The 16,395-nt window shown below is 36.9% G+C and overlaps 3 non-coding genes across 3 annotated transcripts; all 3 read left to right on the forward strand.

The window, feature by feature from the left end:
* The first annotated feature begins 1,118 nt into the window (after positions 1 to 1,118).
* TRNAG-GCC (transfer RNA glycine (anticodon GCC)) lies at positions 1,119 to 1,189 on the forward strand. The gene has a single exon. It is a non-coding gene; the product is annotated as a tRNA-Gly (tRNA).
* Positions 1,190 to 1,198: 9 nt separating this feature from the next.
* Positions 1,199 to 1,288, forward strand: LOC145077352 (small nucleolar RNA snoR114). The gene has a single exon (XR_013693133.1). It is a non-coding gene; the product is annotated as a small nucleolar RNA snoR114 (small nucleolar RNA).
* A 2,593-nt stretch (positions 1,289 to 3,881) lies between these two features.
* Positions 3,882 to 3,968, forward strand: LOC145077349 (small nucleolar RNA snoR114). Its single transcript, XR_013693130.1, has one exon. It is a non-coding gene; the product is annotated as a small nucleolar RNA snoR114 (small nucleolar RNA).
* The last annotated feature ends 12,427 nt before the right edge of the window (positions 3,969 to 16,395 follow it).

Genomic DNA, 16,395 nt, shown 5'->3' on the forward strand with positions numbered 1-16,395 from the left:
CAAATTATACAGGGGCTGTTTGGTATATATATGTGAGGTTAGTTTGGTATATGTCAATTTGGTATTATACACAGGCCTCTAAATAATGTCATTTATATAAACTTGATGTCAAATTGTCCGGTTAGATTTCATTTTTGTATATCTTATGTCTTTTGTGAGGTTAATTTGGTTCCAAATTATATAATAAAATTAGCCTCAAGTGGCCTCTAAATTCTTCTTAATGATGCACAAGCCTCTAAACACAGGTGGACCTTGACATCAGGTCTGTAACCATAATGCAATAACCAAACATGTATCCTGTGATGTTGTCAACCCCCAAAATGCTATAACCAAAACTGAGAAGAAAAAGATGAAGTCCAAATACGCGAGGGGAACCCACAACCACAAGGGTAAACCTCATCAAAATCCTTATTTGTCTTCGAAATGTTTGAGCTTGAGGTTGAGATTATGGATTTAGTAGAAGATGAAACCATTACAGGACATAAAGAAGAAGAAACGCAGGAGAAGAAAAAGTCAGCGTTCCTTTCCTTGTAGCCCTAATCTGAATTTGAAGAAGACAAAATACAAAGGCCATGTCATCCATTCCAATGCCATGTTACGCCAACTCATCAATTTTTAATCCAACTCATCTTATAACCCATAACAACCGGTTACCATTAGGTTGGATTTGAACAAAACTTAAACTTGGCTGGTATATTTAATACAATGAATTTAGTTGGATAATATTTTTTGAACATACAAAACTACAATCGTCTTTTTTGAACATTTTTGAAACATCCTTACCCTTATAAGTCATTTTCTCTCCTTTTATTTGTTTGTTTTATTCTGTGGCCAAATAAACAATCAGTTTTAATTGACATCTAGAAAGGGGAATGGGTATTTATTCATATTTAATATTGTAAGCAAAGAGTCTTTGTTCATATAACCCTTTATCAATACACCATTTGATGAAAAAATAAAAGTAGACACATGGACCATGGACCATCGTTTTTGTTTCACTGTTTGGTTGTGTGTTAGCTTGGCATTTAAAGAGAAAATGATTGCAGTTAGTTTTAAATGGCCATCATCTGGATTCTTCTAAGAAACATATTTTTCAGTTGATAAACCATAACACAAAAGCACCAGTGGTCTAGTGGTAGAATAGTACCCTGCCACGGTACAGACCCGGGTTCGATTCCCGGCTGGTGCATTTTATAAAGAGCTGTGATGTTTCATGCCTTTCTGGTGGAGGGGTCCATCAACTTTCTCTGATCTCTAAGTGAAGAGTTTAATAGGCCTATCTGAGCTCTTATATTTTATTCTTCCATTTTTTTTTGCTGGGAATAGAACATATAATTGCTATACAAAGTCACAAAGATGAAGTTATTATTACACTCCTTTAATACCAAAAGGATTTGTTAATTTTTATTTCCTTGTGGGTAAGTTCCTGAAATTGTTATCTGTTGAACACATTTGTATCATTGTATGTAGCACCTTTTGGACTACATGCTCACAATATAACCATCGCCATTAATTGTATCATTGTATGTAGCACCTTTTGTAGTATCGGGCTATTTTACCTTGTTTTTTTCTTTGTTCAAAGTATATGTATAGTTTTATTATTTTCTTTTATTTTTATGTTTAGTGTAGGTGACAATGTATTGTTTCATCTCTCGTTATTAGTTTAAGCTTGACGCTTTACATCCTATTATCATCAATTAAAATGTGTATGGGCATGTTGGATTCTTTAAAAAAAATTGTTTGATTTAAATTATGGATAAATAAACAATCTGTTTTTATTTGGCATCCAGAAGGGAGAAATGGCCAAATGGGTATTAGTCTATCTCTATTTAGTCTTGAAAATAAAGTGTCTTTATTCAATAGCACTTTCCCTATACAACATGTGATGAAGAATAAGTAGGCCCTCGGTGTTAAGTTGCATTCTCGCTTGCAATTTAAAAAGGAACTGATGGTTATTTTCTGCTAATATGGTAGTTTTGGGTGTTAGCTTTTACAGTTGACGATAACAAACACAAAAATGAAGGCATAGTAGCTAAGAAAAACAAACTAATATCATCAATTTCATTTCAACAAGCTGAAAACTTAGATTAAAGATAGTTGCTGAATTTGAATATCCAGTACTATTTATGTTTTCTAGTGGAGACATCTACTACAATAATCTATTCCTAAGCATTATGCATTTTGAAATTCAAATATATGTATTATTTGATCAAGAGCAACGAACATTTCATTACTTAAGCTTACACACATATTGTGGTTATATATATTGAATAGATTAATTTTTTTTTTTTTCATTTTAATAAAGAAGCTTCGATAGAAAAATATAAAATTTTAAACAAGTACTAAATAGTTTTGCTAGAGATGTTTGTGAAATAAGTTAAGTGGTAGTGTTATTTTATAAAAGCAAAATGTGATGATTAATTATTAATATTTCAAATTTATATCGAAATCAAAATGTACTTAGAACTTAGAAGTGCAAATCCCATAATCTATCCTTTGTTGATGTATTCATGGTTGATGTAGCTTGGTTGAGTTAAAAAGAAATGAAACATGATTGTTGATTTCTGTTTCTTTTGCTTGCATTCAGGAAAGAAAAAATAGATGTTAAATTATTTTCAATCTTCAAAGTTTCTCTTGATATTATAGAAGATGATAACTTTTACACAAAAAGCACCAGTGGTCTAGTGGTAGAATAGTACCCTGCCACGGTAACAAGTTTATTTGTATTTATAACTTTTTTAACAACTTATTCACTCACCCACTAATTAACGACTTATACTGTTAGTGCTATCAGGCCATTTTTGTTGTATCTGCAAATTATTAGGAAAGATGTGACAGGGAATAAGTTAGAGTACAAATCGGCTCCATGTTTTTTGATTTCGAATTTCCATGTAAAAATTTGTTATATTCAATAGAAATTATAAGTATATTGCTATGATGGGTGAAAATTAAAATCATTGCCATTAACTTTTAAAATAGCAAGACGTACATGTTTTGTGGGAAAAATCTTGGAGGAGTTTTAGGTCTACTCCTTCAAATCGAACAACACCATGTTTCGATCTTCATTTTAATATATCCTCAAAGCCTCTATCAAATACTAAAACACAACACAAAGATAAACATACATTGAAAAAAAAACTAAAAAGGTTAAAGAAGTTTACGTGGAAGAAACTATAACTTCAAAAAGTCCCATGATTTATGGCTTTATATAATGATAAGCATTATGAAATATTATATCTAATCTTTGATCAAGAGCAACGAACATTGCATTGCTTACATTACACACATATCGTGATTATATATATAATGAATGGATTTAATTTCTTTTTTTCTTTTTGATAAATAAGCTTCCATACATAAGTATATCGGTTTTATACAGATATTATAGATGTGTTTTTGAGATAAGTCAAGTGGTAGTATTATTCTACGAAAGAAATATGCATCCAATTATTTATATTTCCAATCTATATTGAAACTAATGAGCCATGAAAATATGCTCATGTTTTACAGTAAAAGGAAAGAAAAATGAAAGTGACTATTGCTTTTGCTTGCATTTAAAAAAAAAAAAAAAGCAGACTTAACATAAGGGTAAATTGTGGGAAATAACAATACACTTAGAAGTGTGTAAATAGTGTAATGTATAACTTGTTGATGTGTGTATGTTCACCATGTTAATGTAGGCGGGTTAAATTCACATGGTTGTGGATTTGTATTGCTTATACTTGCATTTTGAAGAGAAGAATAATGGTAAATCCTTTTCAACCTTTAAACTACTTGTACATCAGCTGATAGATTTAAAACAAAAGCACTAGTGGTTTAGTGGTAAATAGTATCTTGCCACAGTAGAGACCCGGGTTCGATTCCTACTTGGTGCATCGCTAGAGCTGTGATGTTTCATGCCTTAGTGGTGGAGGGGTCCATCAATCATATCTGATCTTCAGTGAAGACATATAGGCCTTACTGAGCTCTTTGTTCCTTGTTCTTTTTTGGCGGACATATAAAAATGAAGAATCCCATTGTTCAAGACTTCAAGTTTAATTAACAAAGTCGTTACCAAGCCACTTTCCACTACATCAGCATCACTATAATCATCAACCACCACTACACCAGACCTACTTCTACACTTAAAATATGTACCATTTAATGTACTATTTTTCGTCATTCCTGTTGAAGGAGCCGAAATTGTATTGGGTGTGGCATGGTTTGCATCGCGGGGCCCATAGAAGCCGATTTCTCTAACCCACAAATAACCATTCAAGACAATGATCAAAAGGTTACCTTACGAGGAGAACCCAACACGTTTGCAGCATCATCTAGCACCATTCACCATTTATTTCAAACCGATGCAATTGCCTCTATGCATAACCTAATCTTTGATCACTAACCTAAAAAAACTATGACAACACACACCACACCCACTGACGCCCAACTTTAACAATTACTTCATCGCTACAAGCACCTTTTCGAAAAACCCACAACACTCCCACCCCCAAAGCTACATGATCACCATATCAACCTTCAACCAAACACCTCACCGGTCAATGTTCAACCCTATCGCTACCCACATTACCAGAAAACAATCATGACAGAACTCATCACATAAATTCCCAAAGACAGTCTCATCAAACCAAGCCAACGCTCGTTCTCTTCACCGGTCCTTCTTTTCAAAAGGAAAGACATGACACGGCGTTTTTGTGTCGACTATAGAGCTCTTAATGCCATCACAGTTAAAGATCGTTACCCTATACCCACAGTTGACGAACTATTAGACGAGCTTCAAGGTGCATGCGTTTTTTTCTAAAATCGACCTTTAGGCCGGATACCACCAAATAAGGGTTCACAACAAGTCAACAACGATACACTCAAAACCGCATTCTGTACTATCGATGGACATTACAAATTCCTCGTAATTCCCTTTGGGCTCTCCAACGCGCCATCAACATTTTAAGCGGCTATGAACAACATTTTTCGATCCGTATTATGTTGCTTCGTACTCGTTTTCTTCAACGACATACTCATCTACAGTGACTCTCGTGAATCCCACTATGATCACCTTGGTATGTCTTTGACGTTCTCACCACACATCAGTGTGAAGCTATCAAAATGTACATTCATGGTGCCTCACATATCTTACATGTGTCACATTATCTCTCAAAATGGCGTTGCAATCGACCCAAAAAAATTACAAGCTATTCAAGAATAGCCACTACCATCGACAATAACAGGCTTACGTGGATTCTTGGGTCTCACCGGTTACTATCAATGCTTAATGAAAAACTATGCTCATATCGCAGCTCCACTCACATATCTCCTTAAAAAAACACCAAGTTGGAGTGGGATGGAACCAGCACTCATGCCTTCCAGGCCCTTAAAATTGCCATGAGTTCACCACCAATACTAGGGTCTTGTATGGTCACCAACTGATGCTTGCAGTCGATCATAGCTCCGAATCAACTCAACTAGTCCATGCCCACGATGACACAGACATCCCTCATCGCAATCGGTACTAGATCTATCGGAAACTTAACTCCAAAAATCTCAAGCACACATCCCCGGATCACATCAGTTGCAAACACCGCATGCTCATCGGGTATGGAGACTCTCAGAGGTCGACTCAATGCCTCTCGTCGGATACTGATATGACGACTAAATGCTAAGGATACGAAGGATCGACTCGCACCTGAGTCAAATAACACCAAGGCAGACACAAAACTTTACAAGAAAAGTACCTATGCATATCACAATATAAGCACAAAATATCTCAAATAGAATAAATAAAAGATCACATTCCAGCCACGACATCAGGTGCGGCGCGGACCTCCTCCGCTGTCAGCTGGAAGGCTCTCCCGCGAGCCTTCGGTACATCGGCCTTCACTGGCTGGCTCTATGTAGCTCGAGTAGTAGCGGGGGCAGATCCTTGTGCTGATCCTTGTAACAGTTGCGGGCACTCGACCTTCCGATGTCCTGTCTGGTTGCACTGAAAGCAAACTGCGAACCCCTTGGGGGCAATCCCTCGCGATATGCCCCTCCTTGCCACACTTGTAGCACACACCCGCTCGACATACACCCTCATGAATCTTGCCACACTTCCCACAAGTGCGACCCTTCTGACCCCCAGATCTCGAATCAGCGGGCTTTGCCCGCTTGGCTGTCGGCTGAGACAGAGCAGGCCTCCGATCCCTCCCCTGAGAGTATGTGTCCTCCCTGGCCTGAGTCTCAAGCTCAATCCCCCTCTTCAGGGCATTTGCCTGGAGCTCAGCAAATGTCTAGTATGTCGACTTCGCTAAGAACTAACGAATGTCCCTCCTCACTATGCTCAAATATCGACTCATCCGTGCCTGCTCGGTAGACACATGCTCAGGGCAGAACATTGTTGGATTAGTGTCTAAGTCCATAACTATTTTGGTATGTACTTGACCCGATTATGAGCATGGTCCTTTTGGGTTGCCTTCACCATAGTAATATGTAGGATGAATTAAGAAGAGAGAGGTTTAAATATGATTTATTAATATATTATGAGAATAATATATTAAAGGAAATCATATTGTTTAATTAATATTAGTCAAGAATTAATTAAGAGTTAATTTTGTGGCTAAAAGAGATTAATTAAACTTAGGGGACTGGACTGCAATTATTGGATAATTGAGTTATTGGGCTAAGGAATGCTAAAGGAATAAGGGGTGAACGAAATTATGATGGAAGCCCATCATATTTTCGTCCATGGCCTTATCCAGAAGGTTCCATGGGCTGCTTAGAGTTTAAGCTGTCCATTAGGGTTTTGACTGAAACCCTAGCAGCCCACACAAGTATATAAAGGACCCTTAGGCTCCCAAAAACGTGGACAACTGATTCTCTAGGGTTTCTAGTCGTTTTTGGGCAGCCTCTCTTCTTCTCCTCTTCATCCAAGTTGTATATGGTGTTTGTGACTCCATTAGAGGTGCAGCACTTGAGGCACTAAGCTTTCTAAGGCCAATCCAAGCAAGGAATTGATTGTTATTGCTATATAACAATCAAAGGTAATTCTCTAAACTCTAATTCAGTTTATAACATGTTAGATCTAAGTTTATTAGTCTTGGATTCAAAGCATGTACAATAGAGAAACCTAGATCCAAGCATTAGGGTTTGTATGAGTACATAGGATTGTTCTTATGCCTAAAACCCATCATTGGTATCAGAGCCTTGATTGGTTTCAGTTGTATTTGATGCTTATATGTTTTATTTACTGAAAAAATGATTTTTGGCCTCTGCCCGACCTGAATCGGCGAGTCAGTGGATGAACTCGGCGAGTCTGTCTGACTCGGCGAGTCCAGGGGTCAGACAGAGGGGATTTCGGGTTTTTGCTGCTGTTTTGACTTGGACTTGATGCTTAATTTGTTTTATAAAGTTAAAATCCGAATTTTATCTTAATTAAGTGTTTATCCATGCCAAAACAATAGATAATTTCAAATCTTTTAAATATTGGTTGTTTATGTGATAAATATGGATTATTTAGATTTATTTGGTAATTATCTAATGACTAAAATAAGATTAGGTCAAATATAGATAATGAATAAATTAATTGTTTAACTTATATTATTTGTTATTTGATCCTTTGTGATGTGAAAAAGTTTCAATTGCACCCTTTAGGTTTTATAGTTTAAATTTGAACTTAAAAGTTTTTGTTTATGAAATTTAAATAAGTTAAACCCTAATGTTTTGAAATGTTCAAAACTTGCCCTCAAGTTTTGGAATTTTAAATTTGATTAAAAGTTTAATTTTGAAATGTTAAATTCTAAAACCCTAGTAATTTGAAAAGTTCAAATCACACCCTTATGGTTTTATTAATTAATTAAAGTTTATAATTAAAAGTGATTTAATAAACCCATAAAGTTTTGGTTTACATTTAATTAAATTAAAAGTATAATTTTACTAAATTAAACCACCTAGTATTTTAAAAGTGTAAAATACACCCTATACTATATATAACATTAAAAGTCTAATATTATATATGTATGAGTAAACAGTCAGTCTTACCGTTAGTAGGCCTCATTCACGAAGCTGGTCTATAAGGGGTGTTTAAGGAAATTGCCTATAAAATGGCGATTGAATGGGTATCTACTCTTACCCACCGCACTCTTGACTAGTGGAGGGTCGTTAGCCGAACGGGTAGGATAGGACAGAAACCTTCCATTATAAGTATAATGAAGTACAAAGTAACTAAATGCTTTTTCAAATTCCCAAATCATAGTTACTTTAGGAAAAATGTGAAATTGTATGCTAATCCATAGAATTACACTTCGTACCCCTGTCAAACGTTAGTGGAGCGTGTGTGGTTAGCCGACACACTAATTTAGGGATGACATTGGTAGCAAAGGGTGACTCGATGTTTGTCATAGATCAATGGAGCATGTGTGGCTAACCGGCACATTGATTAGGTGATAGTAGCATTGGGTGCACCACGTGATTCGTATGGTTATTCACACCTTGTTTGTGATCCTCGGCATCCCAGTCACAAATAGTAGGGCATAATCGAGATTAAACATGCCATTGAAAAGTTCAATGAATCTCAAAAGATCTAGGAGTTTCAATTCATTTAAAACTTAATCTTCTTTTTCGTTTTTCATGGTGGAAATTGGTAAATCTTCATTTACCTACCTTCAAATATTCTGCAACTAGATTACGGCATCCCTTTTCTAGGTTGTAGAATATTGTGTTGGATCCTAGCTTGATGTTTCATTTGGGTGTTACATCAAGAATTCTAATCAACTTAACTTGAATTTTCTCCCGTTTTGTAGATGTCTGAATCTTACAATGGTCTTCCCAAATACTTTGGAACAAGTTTTCCAAATGAAGATGACGTTCCGAGATACGATCAAGGAAATGAGAGTCATGCTTCACTTCCTCCACCTCCTCCAATTATTCTCCCTTACCCACAAGTTCAAAGGCTTGAAAAGTTCAAGCTCACTCAAGCCCTTTTGGCGAGTAAACACGAAGATGGGAAACCTGTGTGTGCACACGTCTTAGAGATAAAGTCACACATTGATAGGTTAAGCATGTTGGGTGTCAAGATTTCAAGTGAGTTGGCTGTTGACTGGGTTCTTCAGTCACTTCCTGAATCATATAGTGAGTTCGTTAGAGAGTACTATATGATGGACCACGACGTGACCCTAATTGATCTCACCTATTTGCTTATAGCTGCTGAATCAGCAATGACTTGGCATGCTAATCAAGCAAATTTGTCTGGTGAATCAAACTCCCAAACTTCAATGGACACTGGCAACATTGGAAGTCCAGAAAGAACTAAGTCTATGATTGTCCGATGTGTTGTGCCAAAGGAGTCCATTTGCTTTTATTGCCAAGAGAAGGGGCATTGGAGACGAAGCTGCCCTGACTACCTGAGAGATATAAGAGATGGGAGAGTCAAGACGTTTGGCTCTACTTCAGGTAAAATCCATTATCTAACTCTTTTAAGTTCCTATTCTAGATTCTTAATGCATGATGTGATAAGATTACATTTTGATGTTTTGTAGGATCGAAAAAAAGAAAGGAAGCTTGAGGGAAGAAGTGAGCTGAATCTAATCATGAAGAAATGGATTTCATTACTTGAAGAATGGATTCTTGAGCTACTACTTGGAGTTAGAATAGATTGTTAAGAAATATGTAATAACATAGTTTTCAATTGAGTTGCATTGTAAGGACAAATTTTTCCGCAATAAAATGATTTTTGATTTTATCTTATTTTTCCTTGCAATGGCATGTATGAAAAATTGATGTTTGAAGGTTTCTATTATTAGCAATAATGGATTTGATTCTTAATTGTATTATTTGTGGAAATATCAAAAGTTTACCAAATAGGGAGAGTTTCTCATCGCCCAAGTTTCAATTGGACAGAAACTTGGAATCATGCAATGTATATTGTATGATGAATGAAAAACTTTCACATTTGGGAAACTTAGACTAATTCTTTGACAAAGTGTCAAATTGAAGGACTAGGAAGATCAAGTACACTAGGTTGTGCGTTGATCAAGTCTACCACAAGAGTGACAAAGATATTCGTCATGATTTACTAAAGTTTAGTAAATATGGTTATACTTATAAGATTGAGTATAACTCTGATTTGACTGAAATAGTTTCAATCAATAGCAGAACGAATAAGAAGAATCGAGAAGGCAGAAAGATAAAAGTTTCTCCATTCTAAGAAGAAGGGAGAGTACCTTTTATTGTGTTTTATGATGAAGTCTTAATGATTAAGAACCATATCTCAATTGATCCTCTAAGTGAGTCTTAGTATTGTAGAAATGGTTAAATCAATAAGTCAATCATATTTCGTTCCAATATCAAGTCTTAGAGTCAAGATTGTGACATTGAGTGAAAAAGTCTTAAGTAGGTTTATAACACTCATCAAATGTGGAACTTGGAAAAGTTTTCTTATTCTTGCACATTTGAAATTGGTAAGTTGTACTGTCTTGGATAAGACAAAGACCAACTAAGACCAATTATGTGAAGTGTTTTGTCTTGATAAGAACTACGCTAACTCTTGAATATTTGCTTTGTCAAGAAATGTTTCTTGACAAGAGAATCTTATATATCAAGGAGTCAGTGGGAGTCTTGATGGTTTTGAAAGGTTTCAAGAACAAATCAAGAATAAACCTTATAGATCATCACTAGCACACGACTTGAGGTTCACAACCTATCGTGCTGACATTATTTTGTTTCTATGCCATTCCAATTGAGTTAATTGTGTATGTGAGTTCTATGAGTTCTCATTTGAATGCATACTAGAGCCTTAGTCGATGGAAAGTACATTGATATGTAAGGACAAGTTACTAAACTACTTGGAAGACATGGTGGGCACTCGTGTTACCATAAGGCAAGAAATCAAGATTAAGAAAGTTCAGTCCATATGAGTTTGGATTTGTCGCAAACCTTGGTTTTGGCAAATTCACATGGATAGGAACTCATACACCATAAAATCTAAGTGTCAGAAGATTCCCTCCTTCATGAAAATGACTGTGAGGAAATGCTTTCACTAAGAGAGATTTTAAGAAAATAGCAATTGTGAAAATTGTATTCTCAAATTCGATTATGGTTACGGCATCCCTTTCCATAGATCAAATTGTGAGATTTGGCAATTAGTTTGAACATTTGGAACTTAGTAACATAAGCTCTGAATTGTTTAAACACACATATGAGCTATCTAAGGCATAGGTGTATAATTTTAAGAAGCTTAGATAAAGGCTTATCGAAGCATCTGGTATTAGAAATATGAATTTCAGAAATTCAATAGGCATTGTTTTTTGAACGTTCATTTGTTTTCTGAATACATGTCAAAGCTAGTGGGAGCATAAGTGTTATGCTTATATGATAATAATCATCATGATAGTGGGAGCATAAGTGTTATGATTGTATGATCATTATGGCGAGTATTGCAAGTTAGCAATATTAATTATAGAAAAACAAAGATTCAATTTGCAAAGTTGCATGGGTTGAAAAGTTGTTTTGCTATAATTAAGGGAGAGAATATTATACTTCATTTCAAAATCTAAAGCTTAGATTGAGAAATTTTAACATTTTCAGTCAAAGGATACATTGTGTGTTCTTAAAATTCGATTATGATTACAGCATCCCTCTTCATAGTTCGAATTGTGAGAACATGACACATAAAATATTATGGAAAAAGATTGGTAAAGTATCACATCTTTATGTAAGACATTATGCATCGTGTCCCATACGCTTCGGGTATAGGATCGATTGCAAATGTTATAATATTTTACTTAAGGGAGAGAATATTATACTTCATTTCAAAATCTAAAGCTTAGATTGAGAAATTTTAACATTTTCAGTCAAAGGATACATTGTGTGTTCTTAAAATTCGATTATGATTACAACATCCCTCTTCATAGTTCGAATTGTGAGAACATGACACATAAAATATTATGGAAAAAGATTGGTAAAGTATCACATCTTTATGTAAGACATTATGCATCGTGTCCCATACGCTTCGGGTATAGGATCGATTGCAAATGTTATAATATTTTACCATTCTAAAATTTTTCAAATGTCTAGCACATTAAGAGGGAAAAAGGACTAGAATGGATTTTGACTAAAATGATTAAACAACTATCAAAGGACGATCCATAAGTTCGCTGAGGATTGGTCGCTTGTGAGTAGTTGGAAGTATGGTATTGGATGGACCATATCGACATTATTATGAATAGATAAGATTCTATTAAGAATGAGTTGTCATATGGCAAATGTGGAAATGTTTCCATATTGGGAGTTGGATATTGAGATTCTGTGTCTAGATTAGAAAACTTTATGCAAGAAGGATGTTCAAAGGAATGTACTTTGAATGTGAGACTTCACGTCTATGGAATTGTCTTGTAACAATTTCTAAGAAAGTAATTTGTAATTTCATTAGCCAAGTCTTGGTGACTTTTGTGTTATGACTTTACGAAAGGATCGTTGCGTAAAATGTTAGAATCTAGCATATTCTAGTAGTGGAAGAACCTTGTGTTCTTACACTAATAATGGGGATTGAGGAATTGTGAAATGAGAATCATTGGAAAAGTTTTCAATTGTTCTATTTCACAAAGCATGGACCATAGGAAACAAAGTGTGCATGCTTAGAGCATGGGACAATTGTTGTTGTAATTCAAGTAATGAGTTGATTATCCGAAACATTAAATGATAAATAATGAGTGATCAATATGGTGGATAAATAGAAGTGTTTTATTTACTCTCACAAGTTTGGGGCCATATAGGATTAAGTATTATTGTCATGTTTCAGTTTGCATGTTTTGACTTCCAGAATAACTAGGTCATTCAAACATCCACAGTCGGTCATACGTTGGGAGTAGGTATGAATAAAGACTGTCATGAATCTGTCTGTAGATTGTCTGAAGTGTTTAGACATAGCACAAGTTTGCTGCAGAGTTCATGAGTGCTTTGATAAGATTAGAGTATTGGATTAAACCCACGCTCACTTGGATCACTTCATGGATTTATCACGAGTGATTAGTGAGACGATAATATTGTATATTCTTGAAACCGAGACGTGTGAGTTGTTATTTGTTGGTCGGTTACACATTGATAATAAGTAAACGCACCAGTAACTTGGTGTTATAAAACTTATTGTTGTGTGTGATTCGATCAGTAAATGCAAGCGAGCATTTGAGTCAAAGTTTATCCATTCCTTTTACCCAAAGTGGGATAAAAGCGATATCATTGGGCCACTCGATGATTTAGTGATGACACCTAAGCGCTTGGCCAAGCCGGGACTAAGTTGATGTGTTCAATTGTAGTCTGTTATCAGTCGTCATAAATCGGAAGTCGGGAAACAGTATAGAGAGAATGATTGAAATTCATGTCTTTTGTCTATACGATATCTTGAGAATGGAGGAATATATAATCCCTTATCTAGCGGACACGCTATCTGATAAGATCAGAGTTGACAGCGGCTTTTGAAAGCTACGACTGCTGATCAGGTTCTGAAGTCATACGGAAATAGTTATTAGACCTATCCAAGTGGGAGACTGTTGGATTAGTGTCTAAGTCCATAACTATTTTGGTATGTACTTGACCCGATTATGAGCATGGTCCTTTTGGGTTGCCTTCACCATAGTAATATGTAGGATGAATTAAGAAGAGAGAGGTTTAAATATGATTTATTAATATATTATGAGAATAATATATTAAAGGAAATCATATTGTTTAATTAATATTAGTCAAGAATTAATTAAGAGTTAATTTTGTGGCTAAAAGAGATTAATTAAACTTAGGGGACTGGACTGCAATTATTGGATAATTGAGTTATTGGGCTAAGGAATGCTAAAGGAATAAGGGGTGAACGAAATTATGATGGAAGCCCATCATATTTTCGTCCATGGCCTTATCCAGAAGGTTCCATGGGCTGCTTAGAGTTTAAGCTGTCCATTAGGGTTTTGACTGAAACCCTAGCAGCCCACACAAGTATATAAAGGACCCTTAGGCTCCCAAAAACGTGGACAACTGATTCTCTAGGGTTTCTAGTCGTTTTTGGGCAGCCTCTCTTCTTCTCCTCTTCATCCAAGTTGTATATGGTGTTTGTAACTCCATTAGAGGTGCAACACTTGAGGCACTAAGCTTTCTAAGGCCAATCCAAGCAAGGAATTGATTGTTATTGCTATATAACAATCAAAGGTAATTCTCTAAACTCTAATTCAGTTTATAATATGTTAGATCTAAGTTTATTAGTCTTGGATTCAAAGCATGTACAATAGAGAAACCTAGATCCAAGCATTAGGGTTTGTATGAGTACATATGATTGTTCTTATGCCTAAAACCCATCAAACATCACCCTCTCATGGAACAACCTTGTAATCACCGTCACAGACTCTGTCCTCTGCTTGAGGGACAAGAACTCCTGGGCCAACCATTCCCTCTCTACCGGGGGAACATACTCATCTTGAAACATATCAGTGAACCTCTCCCAAGACACTGCAGTGAACTCTGTAAAAGTGAAGCTGGCTGTCACAAACTTCCACCAGTCCTTCGCCCCAAGCGAAGCTGGTTCAGCGCGAACCGTACTCTTAAATGTTATGGACATGAACAAGTGTAGAAATACCCCTTGATGTCGGAGATCCATCTCATCGCAGCAATCAGGTCCTGAGTCTCGTCAAACTCCAGTGGCTTCGTGTTGCTGAACTCCCGGTACAGCAACGAGTCACCCGCCTGTAGTCTGGCAGCAGCGACAACTGCAATGGCTACAGTAGCATCCGCCTCGGTAACCGCAGTGTAGCGCTCATCAAACGTCTCAATCAAGGTGGTCTTGATAGACCCAAACATCTCTGGGATGGCCTCTCTGATAGTTGCGACCACCTCATCATGAATCAACCTGCGGATCTCATCATCGCTAACATCGCTACTCTCTAGGTTGTGGCGCGTACCCACCATGATGTGTCTCTGAAACACAACATAAAACAATTAGAGACTTGATCGAGAATTGTATCCCGAAATTCAGGTAAAGCTATTTAACCCTTTTCTTTTCTCAAGTTGTCAAGTTTAGCCCTTGAGTGGATTTTGTGGCAAATGAGTACGCTGGGCGTACTGGGGAGTACGTTGTGCGTACTCATGCGTTTAATTTGGACGCGGACTCACCTAGGTACGTTGGGCGTACCCAGGGTTACGCTGGGCGTAGAGGGCCCATATGCAAACCCTAATATTTGGCTTATGCACTATTTAAGGGATGCTAAGGCTTATTCCTCAGCCACCATATCAAAGCGTGAAACCCTAAGAGAGCCTTCCTTCGTCCTTAAGCTTGTGTGTGAGTGTTTTGAGCTAAAAGTGCCTTGGTGTGTTAGTGAAGAAGAAGGAGAGGAGCTTGTGGAGGCTAGGGATTGAAGTGCAAGTTTGGATATGAGATCTTCAGAGGAAGGAGCTTCATCTAGAGGTATAAAGTTCGAAACTTTCCTCTTTATTTTGGTTTGGTGTTGCATGGGCCATTTCTAGGGTTAAAAGTCCCAAAGGTGGAGACTTTATGTGTGTAATGGACTCCATGGACCTAGATTTGTCCCATTTCGGTGATATTTGTGTTATAGATCCATAAAAATCCCAACTTGGTCGTTGTTATGGGGTCATGCTTGAGTTATGAGCTTTTCTAGGGTTGGAAATGGAATGTTATGGGTGTTAGTGACTTGTCCAGCCATGCAAAGGCTTAAAGTCACCAACTTTATGGATTAAGAGGCTTAGAAATGGTCAGATCTAGAAGTTGGACGTGTGTCTTAACTGTTTAAGACCCCAAAAGCTTAGGAGTCTGAAACTGGAAGTTACGCGGGGCGTAATCCCAGTACGCGCGACGTAAGGGGTCGTGTACCCTGTTTCTGTGAGGTCACCGGGTATGCCCAGCGTACAGGTTTGGTACGCACAGCGTAACCCGGAGGGTTGACTTTTGTTGACTTTTAGGGTTTGGTCAACTTTAGGGTCTTTAAGCCATGAGAGGGGTAAAATGGTCTTTTACCCTTCTGAGAGTACTAAGAGAGGAAATAGTCTAGCCTTGAGAGTTGTATTGATTAAGAGTGTTTATTTCATATGATTAGGCGGAGGCTATACCGGATTGTTACCGAGCTCGAGATTATCGAGTTACCGGAGGTGAGTCTTCTCGCTATACTGTACCTGGAAGGGTACCTATGTGTGACCGGAAGGTCTTATATGCTATGAGATATATGTGTTATATGCTGATATGTGATATGTATGTGTTATGTATGCTATGTATGATAAGGACCGAAAGGTCAAGACGATATGGACCGGAAGGTCGAGAGGACATGGACCGGATGGTCAGGAGGTTACGGACCGGAAGGTCGATACGGGTAGGACCGGAAGGTCTACCGGGATTTGGGACGGAAGTCCCCTGAGACACTCGGACCGGAGGGTCCCATA

This window comes from Lactuca serriola, chromosome 9, assembly GCF_051521515.1.
Source record: "Lactuca serriola cultivar US96UC23 chromosome 9, Lser_US96UC23_V15, whole genome shotgun sequence".
Lineage (NCBI taxonomy): Eukaryota > Viridiplantae > Streptophyta > Magnoliopsida > Asterales > Asteraceae > Lactuca > Lactuca serriola.